Source organism: Lygodium microphyllum, chromosome 9, assembly GCF_053477565.2.
Source record: "Lygodium microphyllum isolate KBCC chromosome 9, Lygodium_microphyllum_v1.1.10, whole genome shotgun sequence".
Taxonomy (NCBI): Eukaryota; Viridiplantae; Streptophyta; class Polypodiopsida; order Schizaeales; family Lygodiaceae; genus Lygodium; species Lygodium microphyllum.
In genome coordinates, this window is record NC_141143.1 from 156,249,668 (window position 1) to 156,261,739 (window position 12,072).

The following is a 12,072-nucleotide window of genomic DNA, read 5'->3' on the forward strand; positions in this document are numbered from 1 at the left end:
GCAGAAGCAAGAAAGTCATCAATAAGAGTGACAAAATAGTAACAACCACCCAATTGTTTTGTCTGCATAGAGCCACATACATCTAAGTGCACAATTTGTAACCTGGTAGTGGCTCTAAAAGCAACATCACAAGGAAACAAAAAACGATGCATTTTTCCCAAAATACATCCCTCACATAAGTGCTCAAGAGATCTCTCCAAGAGAAGTAATCCATCAAGCATTTGTGTATGCTGCAAAAACATCAAGCTACCATAGTATTGTGTCCCATGCGAGCATGCCATAACTCCACCTATAACATAGCATAAGTAAGAGTGGATGCTAAATAGACCGACTGATCAACTGAAAGAGCATCCAACTCATATAACCCATGACATAGAGTGCTGGTCAAGACCAAAGTCATGTGTTATTATCTCTCACCACGCATATGTCATCATCAAAGTGACCTGCAAACCACACCGTGCCAAAGAAGAAATAGATAACATATTCTTCTTTATACATGGCACAAATAAGGTATCCTATAGGTGGAGAATAAAGCCATCAATGGCTGTGAGCACAATCTCCCCAATAGCTCTAACAGGGTATGATGCATTGTTGGCACACTGTACAGACTTGCCAACTAGGGCTGAAACAACAGAAATAACAAATCTTTGCAAGATGTGATGTGCCTAGATGCACCACTGTTAAAAAACCATGTGTATGCATCCTCAATAGAATGCTCTATGAGTCCAAGAAGAGTCATAACTACATGTATAAAAACAATAGTCCTTGTCTACAACAAAGGACGCTAACTCAATAGCAGTGGAAGATACATTAGAAACAGACATCCTTGATTCCTTTTTCTTTTCCTTGGCTATGCGCTTGCTACATTCAGTGATGTAGTGGCCTAGCTTTTTGCAATAGTGGCACTTACCCTTCTTGGTTTGCGTGCCTCCTTGTTTCTTATTGCTCTATGGAGTACCTGAAGTCCCAAAGCTCTGCGAAGCATTCTTTGCTTGGCTGCCCTTACCCTTCTGTCATGCCATAAAAGCCTGCTCAAAGGCTATAACATCCACACCATTGTTCTTTCATGTTTGCTCCTCCTCTAGGAGCAAAACTAACCAAGGTACTATGTGGCAACCAAGGTACTATGTGGCAAATTGATCTCTCTCTTTAGAGAGCCATGAAGATGATAGACTATACCAAAGATGGCAAATACAAGAGGTGGAAGTACAAGTGCTACAATTGAATATTGTGGTTCATAGTCAAGTTTTAGCGTAAAGCAAATGTCAATATTTTAAATAATGCATAGAACATTTTATGAATTTCAAAATAATGTCAACAAAACTCGACTAGATGGCAAGAATATAATTGAACAATCCATGAAGGGATACTTTTTGAAGGGATATTTTTTGAATTAGTTATATATTTGTTGCATAAATATTTAAGGGTGACTATTTTTAGTACAATTTTGCAAAATATAACACTAAAATTAAATTCATGGAGCCTATGGTGTGTTAATTCAAGGACTAATCAAAGACATATAGCATAGCTCATATTTACGTGTGTGTGCATGCACACGCGTGCAGGCATGCACATGTGTGTGTGTGTGTGTGTGTGTGTGTGTGTGTGTGTGTGTGTGTGTGTGTGTGTGTGTGTGTGTGTGTGTGTGTGTGTGTGTGTGTGTGTGTGTGTGTGTGTGTGTGTGTGTGTGTGTGTGTGTGTGTGTGTGTGTGTGTGTGTGTGTGTGTGTGTGTGTGTGTGTGTGTGTGTGTGTGTGTGTGTGTGTGTGTGTGTGTGTGTGTGTGTGTGTGTGTGTGTGTGAGTGAGATATAGAATATTTGCTTCTTAACAAATAGGCCATGGGAATCTAAAACTCTTCTTGTTTTTCTTTTGCATGTACTTTTTAGTGAAGTTATTAATCTATTTTAGGGATTTCTAAAAATAGTAAAAAATAGTAGTTAATAAAGTTGAAAAGTATGAAGATAGCTATCAAGGCCACTAGGATTTATTGGAATAATCATTTTCACAAGTTGTCGTCATAAACAACACTACCATAAATAATAACTATTGAAAAGTGACAATTGGCAACTAGAAATAATAAGAGACTAAAAGTGTGTGTTTATATTATACCTCTATTCATTTTTCAATCCTAAGACTAGTCCAGAATATTCTTGAGTCAACTCCTCATGAATTACCTATAATAGATGGAGAATGCTTATTCTAGATTCCAAGTGCCAAACTCACGTCCATGCAAATTATCTGGTCCTATGGGTAAAACTTAACTTTCCAATAGGCATCTGGGTATATTCTATTGAGAGTAAAAATGACAACCATATGCACGCATTGTAAAGTCCTATAAGCAAGCCGTGAAATCCTAGTCTATATAAGTGGACAAGAGAGTGACTAAAGGATGGAAACTCTCCACCAAAAAGACACTATATCCATATAGCTTGTAAAAATTAAGAAATTTCATTCTTGTGTATAAATTGAAGAGCTATAGCTCTCTTCTTCTCTCTTCTCACTATCATAGCCAAAGCATGAGAGAGTGAGGGTGTATGAGGGAGACAGTGAGGTACTAAGGAGGAAAAGCTCTCTACTCCATCTTTTCTTCTCCTTCTTACTCCTCTTTTGTTTCTCTTCTTACCATCATCACCACATCGATCATCTTGAACTAGCCATAAGCATATTGTGAGAAAAAGAGAGTGAATCTGTGAGAGAGCGAGTGAGAGTGTATGGGAGAGGGTGAGGAATCGAGGAGAGAAGTTTCCTTATCTATTGTTGTTTCTATTCTTTTTTCGCTTGAATTTCCTCTCAACATTGCAACTATGGAGGTAAAGATGAATCAAATGAAAGAGGTAGCTCGAGTGCACCAAGAGCACGTTACTTGGAAGCTCGACTTTTTGGGGGGATTGCAACAAGAGATCTAGATTTAGGTGGCCCTACTATCCCTTTGGGCTGTCTATCATTCTTTCAACATTCATTGGTTTGAGTAGACAAAGCATGGTTGGTTCAATGCTAGAATATGAGTCGGCTGTGTGAGAGATAGCTAGAGACATGGAAAGAGTGGATGCTTTTCAAACAATAAGAGCTCCATAGATATCCGTAGAGTGTCAATGCTGACATTTTGATTGTGCTATTAAAACACAAATAGAATTTTCTTTCATTTAGCTATCTTGTATTCATATCATTGCCTTTGAATAGGGGGCCTTACCAAGGTATATGTGCTACATTGAAAAGGGGTCTTACTGAGCCCCACATGCATGGGATGGAATAGGGTGCCTTACCAAGCCACTTGCACTTATTGGAATAAGAACCTTATCAAAGCACAAATTGTGGTAGTCAATGCTAGTATATGGCTAGTACTATTAGGAGAAGTGCTAATACGCATAGTATCTAGTTACTCTTGCTACTACTAGTGCTAATACACATAGTATCTAGCTACTAGGACTAGTACTAGAGTAGTGTTACTATTATTAATGCTAGAAATGTTACTAATATTGCTAGTCTAGCTAGTAATACTAATGTGAGTGCTAGTAGTTAGAGCATCTAGCTACTATTACTACTAATTGTGCTAGTATTGCTAGTGTGATTGCTACTAGTGCTACTGTTAGTAAGAAACCTTATAAGATACATTAGGCTCTTTGATAACCATGGCTCACATTATTGAAATATGGCTTATATTATAGAATAATACTAGACCCAATGACATAAATCATGGTGACAAATTGCTAGTCTCATGGCATATTGTTGTAGATCGCTTCATAGACTTTAGCTAAAGGGTTAACAAGCACTTATGACCTAAAACTAGCTCCAAAAAGAGCTTAATACATCATAGAATGTAGCAAGTTTATATCATTAGCTATATGTCTAATCTTGTGTTGCAATAAGCATCCACCTTCTTGTAATAAAGCCCTTTGACAACATATATTCCTTTCAATAATATCACCCCATCAATGAATATGTGCCACTTGAGATTGAAATTTTTGGATTGCACATATTGTTAAGATAAATGCCCCATGATTTTTGAAGAATTCTCAACCTCCAAGTCTCACAAGGCTAAAGCAAAACTCTTGATCCATCTCAAGTGTAAACACCTTAAACATGTTGCACCAAACAACGAGTTAGAAACTAAGAGCCAAAAAAAGTCACAAGATCTCCCCAAATGATTTACAAGGTACAATAAAGGAGATCGAGACATTGTTTTTCTTGGTGCAAAGAGGGAAGGGAAGTTTAGTGAACCAATTGAGGGTCTGATGAAGGTGAAGGAGATAAACCTTACTAACGAAGGAAACCCCTAAATCAGTATATGTCATCAAGGATCTTAGTATGAAAGATGAACAAGGCCTTATTGATCTACTCAAAGAGTATCGTTACATGTGTGCTTGTGTTAAGGGTATACCAGCGCAAGTATTAACACACAAAATCCCTCTAAACCTAAACGCCAAGCCCATCAAACAATGACCCTACCCCATGAATCTCACTACATACACCACATTTAAGAAGAGCTAGATTCATCTACAAGATTGAGCATACTGACTAGGAATCACCTATTGTATTGGTACTCAATAAAGATCGTAAAATTTTATACATTAACTATAAAAAAACTCAATGTTGTGATGAAATAAGATCATTATCCATTCCTAAATACAAATTATATGATTAAGCGAGTAGTAGGCAAGGAAGCTTGTAGTTTTCTTATTGCTTTTTTAGCTATAATCGGGTGCAAGTTCACCCCAATCATTAGCCTAAGATTGCATTTGCTACTAAATGGAAATGTCTACCTACATTGTCATGTTGTTTAGCTTGACTAATGCATGACATCTCATGTACACTATTTTTAAGGATGCATGGTATTTGATATCATTACCTATGTTTTCTGCCTTACCAAAGACCCACACATTCTTGACCGATGTGCTCCGCTTCAATACAATCCCCTCTTCTTTGAATGGTTTATTCCAAGGTTGAGTGACACAATGCTTTCCTTTGGTTCCACTCCTACACAAAACAAATATTCATTACATGACATGAAGAAAGGTGATGTACATAACTAAGATGATGGCTTGAAGTATTTGTTGATGAACTTTGTGTCCACTGTAGTTGGGAGGAGCACCTCAAAAATCTTTCATTAGTCTTGCAAAGATGTGACAATATCAACTCTCCTTGAAGCCCTTGAAATGATGGTTCTCGATTAAACATGGTATCATCTTGGGCCATGTAGTATCTAGAATGGCATTGCAATGGTTATTACTAAGATCAAGGTCCACCACACCCACTAACTACAAGCATTCAATCTTACCTTGGACATATTGAATATTACCATCACTTTATATTGAACTATAGCTCAATAGCATGACCACTTAACAAGCTCTTGGTTATCTAGGAATGGACAGATAAATACCAATCTTCATATGAAGCACTGAAGAAGGCTCTAATATTTGAATCAATTTTATGAGCACTAAATTTCATGTGCATATCAACGCCTCCAAAATTGCAATTGAAGTTGTGTTGTGCCAATCTAATGGGCATAATATAGACTACCCTATGAGCTTTGTCACATCAAATAGCTTACTGAAGTAGAAGTACACTATTTAATGAAAAATCAGGAGGGAATAACAATGGTGTATACCATTAAGAAGTTTCACCACTACTTATTGGCTACCCCATTCACATTTTGTGTAGACCATCAAAGCACTCCTCTATTTGGTCAACAAGACGTGCTACATGCCACATTGCTATGGCTTCTACTTCTACTAGAGTTCAACTTTTTAGTGGTTGTATGCAAAGGAAACCAACACTTTGTTATCAACCACATGTCTCATATCACTAGCAATGAAGAAGCAATCATGGTTTATGATAATCTTTCCAATATTCATTTATTCTACATTTAGTAGTAACCACAACTCTTAAAGGAAACCCTTATGTCCCATTGGGTATGTGATATTATTCATATCTTGTAAAACGACATGCTAGAGAGACTTATTGAAAAAGAGTGACTCGCCTATCTTCTAATCAAGACCCAACCATATCAAATGATTGCCGATCAACTATGTCAACTGGGCCATGAGTGTCTCCTTTAAAGATGCATATGTGAGCGTGAAATTAAGGGGGTGCTACAAGAATCACATGGAGGGATTGCAAAAGGATGCTTTGATACAAATACCACAACAACAAAGATTCTACAGTCCCAATTGTGGTGGCCAACTCTTTTCAAAGATGCAGCCCATTTCGTCAAATTGAGTGATGTGTGTCAATGAACCAATCTTCCAATTAGAAAGGATTAAATGGGAACTCTCCCCTACAATTTCCCACCAACCCTTTGAGAAGTAGTGAATAAACTTTATGGGCCCCATCACTCTTGTTACCTAGTACTCCCAAGTACACTACATTATCATGGCTACTAACAATATGACTAAGTGGGCACATACTAGGGCTATAGGAAAAAATGATGCCATAACCATGGCAAAATTCTAATGGAAGCAAGTCATCTCGTGCTTTGGCTAAGCTATTGAAATTGTTAGCAAGACTAGGGAACTTATTTCTTGAATGACATCATCAAACACCTCATGTTCACATTCCTTCAATGCATGTCTAGTCCTTACTACCCTCAAGCAAATAGCCAAGAAGAAGCAACTAATAAGATCCTTCCTTAGCCTACTTCACTTATTTCATCCCTTGGATCTATATCTTCAGCTCTTCTAGTTCCTTGTTTTTACTCTCTAACTAATTCTGGAGATCCTATTGTTGTAGTGTAGTTTGCTTCAAGTGTTGCTCATATGCCTCCACCACTTTGATCATCCTTGCTTGTAATTCTACATTGTCTCTAAGTACCCAATTTTCTCCTTCTTCAACTCTTCACCCAACTACCCTAGTCTACCATATTTTCCCCTATGTATTAATTGAACACCTTGATTGTGAGAGCCAATCGTGAAATCATTAGATTGTTTCCCCTAACTAATTCTAGAGATCCTATTGTTGTAGTGTAGTTTGCTTCAAGTGTTGCTCATATGCCTCCACCACTTTGATCATCCTTGCTTGTAATTCTACATTGTCTCTAAGTACGCTATTTTCTCCTTCTTCAACTCTTCACCCAACTACCCTAGTCTACCATATTTTCCCATATGTATTAATTGAACACCTTGATTGTGAGAGCCAATCGTGAAATCATTAGATTGTTTCTGATCCTTTTTAAAGGAAATCTCTTCTATGAATCTCCCATTCTTTAGCTCCAGCAACTCTGTTTGCATGAGGGTAATTAGCACTAGCTACAACTCTAGTTGTCCTTCGCTGACTTGGTCCTTCCCTTTGCTAGAAGTTGCATCTCTCTCTGCTTATTGTACATAAGTTTTTCTTGTTAATTCCTCCTCCATTTTGTGTATATATTCCTCCTTTTTATGCAACTCTTCTTACCTTTTATGCAAATCTTTGTGAAAAGACAAGTGTGTGCTTATGAGGATGTATTCATGTTTCTTCAAGTGTGCTACTTGTTCTTGCAATAGATTCCTTAGAGCCTATGTTATAGTTGGAGTGAGGTCAGATTTTTCTTACTTTGACAATGGCATGACTAAGAAACGCATATTAAATTGTGGGCTCACCACCTATATCAAGACAATGTGTGGACTAGCGTAATTATTGGGATGTTTGACCTTCATCCAAAACTTTGCATTAGAGGACAAAATAGGTATTGTCAACATTGGAGAAGAAGTTGGAAGAAAACTCTACCATGTGGCACTTACATCGGAATTGATGGAGCTTGCCCCAGACCTGAAGAATGAAGAAAGATATGATTCAGCAAAGAACACAACATTGGTAAAAATTGCTAGATGGGGTGAACACATAGAAATAATGATGGGGTGCTTTTTAGTGATGAAGACTTAAGGTTCATGGCCTTGGTGTTCCATTCTATGTTCACTTATTGTAAACCCAGTGCATCAACCAAAAGGATTCCAATGGGTCTCATGGAATTTGTATTGTTTGGGACTATTACCAAGCAAGATCCAAATAACTATTGGATTGACAATGTTGCGAAATTACTTAAAAGGGCCAAGGTAGCACTATAAAAGCCTCTAGAAACACTAGCAATTGTAGAGATCGGGTCATGCACAATAACATATGGGTCTATACACTCACCCAATTGGTATGTGCCACCTTGGGAGCACCTATTGCAAGGGCCTTCATAGTGAGCCTATAAAAATTTTAGTCCTCTTGAAGGGAGTACAACCAGTACTGCCACAACAACTACTAGCATATAGGATAGAGAACAAGGTGTAGGAGGGTAAGGCACAATAGGGCTCAACACATCAAAATGAGGAAAAAGGAGAAGGGAAGTGGAAGAGACTGATGCTGCATGCTCCCACTTGACACATAGAGTGAACCATTATTGCAAGAATCCAAACTTGGAATTCGCAAGTCTATCTAGATCCGTGAGATCCTAGAGTTTGGTCTCCACATAGCTATGCCTAAGGGAGGTGATGAGGCATACCTAAAGGGATTATTCTAGTGATATTTAAGCGGTGATCAACTCTTTGGTGATGGAGGAAGTTTTGGGAAACATGAGTTGGAATTCCTCCCATGAGCATGGTAGAGATCTCATAGCTCATGTCATATTCTCATCTAAGGGACCAAGGTCTAACCTCTCATAGCTACGAACAAATAAGGTGAAGGTGTTGTCGAGCTTCCAAATGCTTGTGACAATATCTTCACATGTATCCAAGGTTGTGTCAACAACTAATTCTAAAATAGATGGTCTCTTCTAAAAATCTTTAAGTAGGGAGGTGGATTTGGTTTTGTGCAAGTGATTTGGTTCATACAACTAGCCAATTGTATTAAGGTGATGGAGTGAGCGGCCATAGAAATAGAGTTAGAGTTGGACTTCATGGCAATCCGTTGGTGGCCATCTTGAAGGGTGGAGATAGAGGGAACACCAAGGCTAGAGGACTTTATCTTGCTAATCATTAGCTTTTAGTGATGTCACAAGGCAAAGCGATTCCTGTGATGTGACCTCATGTCCTAGTTCTCCTTATATCTCTCTACTTGGCTTTTGTGTGCGTGAAAGAGTTTACATTCAAGATTTGTTGAATGCATTTGCTAGATGTTGGCTTCCATGGTTGTTTGAGGTGTGGTAGTCAAATTCATTACTTTCATGTAGAGGAATTTGTAAGGCTTGTTTTCTAGAGTGCATTGGGGATTTGAGGAGGGATTGATAGTATGAGCGAAATGATCAAGTTTGAAGCCATTGCAGCACCATGGGTTCGAGATGTGATGGTTTAGGCAACCATATCCATGAGTTTCCCTCCTAGTACCTTATGCTCTTAGCAAACTTTTAGGGACCCACATATTTTGTTTTTCGTTGTTAAATTGGTGTTCTTCTATTACCTAATGGATAATAGATTTCTGTGGGTTGGTTGGCACAAGGTTGTGGACCTCTTTTTTTTTAGCGTTGCATTTTGAGGATCCATTTTTTTCGGATTGAATTTGATTGTGTGGTTCTATTCACTAGTTTATGTTGTTCATCTTGTGCTTGGAGCAACTAATTGAGTAGTGCATTGCCCCATTCCATGGAGGTTGTATTGGGGGAGTTTGTGGATGTCAATGGCACTGCTTTCATTGAAGGAGCAACTGCACTTTTGCTAAAAGTAGTAATTGTCCATACGTCAAATAGTTCCAAGTGAATGTAATGCATTTCAAAGCCAATCATACAGTGGGTTTGTCATTTAAATGGGCATCCCAACAATGTCTCCATTCCACCTTCAATGTTAGGTAATACATAGAAGATGGTAGGCAAACTTTCAATCTCAATAGTTAACATCACTTCGAACTTTCTTCACAAAGTATAAGGGGTGCGTCTATATGGATTCACCTTTGTAGTACTCAAGATGAGTTGGGGTTGCCCAAGTCTAGTCCAATCACTATACATCGCGGCATAACATTCAACACCTTCATCAATTAGGGTATCAATCATGTGTACTTGTCTTGCTACTAGCTTGACCCTTAGGTAGGCAGTGGGTACAAGCCCTTCATCTTTGAGATTGAATTCGGTAAAGCTTTATAGCTTGTATGGCAATCAGTGTGGCAGCACCATTGGCAGTTCATGTAGCAAATGTGCTTGTGGATGGTATTTTTTATTTGACTACCATTGAAAAAGTCGATACCTTCGCCATCGTCAAGTATCTCAAGTTCAACATGCTTGTTCTACACACTGATTGAATGTACATGGAAAGGACCTAGGCCTCTAATTTTCATCTTCTATTTATAGCCCTTAATAGAATAAAGTAGCACTATGCTACCTTTTTGGAATTCTCATTGTTTGATATGTCTTTCAAATCAGGCCTTTTGTTGAGGTTTCTCATAGATGAGGGCACGTTTTGCCACTAATCTAGTTTTGAACAACCCTTCTAACTCCAAAATCGGTTCTCCAAGCTTCCTGACCTTCCCATCTCTTGCATGGCAATTCTTACACTAGAGACAAAGAATTTGACTAGCATAATCACATATGTACCATATGTCAATTTAAAGGGAAGTTTGGCCGGTCATAGTCTTGTAGATTGTACACTACTCCCACAATGTTGCCATGAATTGATTGTCCCACTCGGTTCAAGAAGCCAAAAACTTAGTAACATCGGTAAAAAGGGTAGGCCACCACAACTAGGATTGCAAGATCTTTCGGGCTATGGAGTCGTTATCGAAATCACCTCTAATAATTCCTATATGCACTTCAGCCAAAACACCATGCATCTCATGCTCACATATGCACCGTCTCAACAGGCTGTATTGGCCCAATCAGTACAACTGTCCAATAATTAGCTACTAGGGTTATGCTTTATGAGACAACAAATCCTAGCTTTTTCTATTGGGTAATCAAGGATTTCTTTTCCCAAAATCTTGGCAATGTCATTAGCCCAATATGGAGTGAGGTATGCTTTAAAAATATCCTTCTCTCTAGATATTCTAAACAAGTGAGCATTTGGGAGAGTATCCATGATACCCTTCCTTATAGGCTCTCGATTGGGTATTTGAGACAAATGATCAGCCATGTAATTTTTCTTCCCTTTTCATACAACCACCACTAAGAAATCAAATTCAAGGAGTAGTAACAACCATCAAGCTAAATGTCCATGAGCGCATGGGTTTTCACTAGGTACAACAAGGCATAATGGTTCACAAAGAAATTGAATATCATTGCTACAACATAATGGCAAAATTTATTCACAATAAACACCATCACTAACCCTTTCCTCTTGGTAATGGAATAATTCATTTCTATATCTATGAGTCGGTGGCTTGCAAAGTTCACCAAGTAGTCCAAGTTATGCTCTCCATGCTAGCACAAGAATGCTCCCATGGCAAACTTCAAAGCATCAATGTGCACATGGAAGCTTATACTCCAGTCTAGGGCTTGTAAAATTGGTCCTATTGTTAGAACCTTTCTTAGTGCCTCAGGCATACTAGGATTCTTTGATCCATTCAAAAACAATCAACAACTTGTGCAAGGGTCAAGCAATCAATGCGCACTTGAGCACAAACCGTAAATAGTACATCGAAGGTGGTAGATTGACCATGAACCCAACTTTTGAGAAGTCGATTACAGTACCATTCTTAAATAACACGTGCCTTATGATGCATTAGTGTTTTACCCAAAATTGGCATTTTCAAGGACGACTCAAATGTTCTCCAAACATTTAGTCTAGTTGCTATATATGCATAGGTCATTCATGAACACTTCCAACCATTTGCCAAGCATGTCCTTGAAAATGGTAGATATTAGTCATTGAAAAGTGGCAAGAGTGTGAGTTTTTAGCAATCTATTTTATCTCCTCCTTTAACCTTTTGTGCTACAGGTGGACTAGAAGGTCCCCTTTAGTGCGTCTATTGTTAGGTAATGAAGGGATTTTTGGGTTGCTATCACCTATGATTCAGAGTTAAAGTCACAAGTTTCATTGGATGAGGACATTTCTCTAGGAGCTCATAGCTCAAAGGTGGTCCCAATTTCATATAATGTTAGTGAGTTATTGTGGTTGAGTCTAGCTTGCTCATATTCTAGCATTTATAGATACTCCAGCTAGGTCTTGTCATTGTCCATTATGATTATCCCATTGA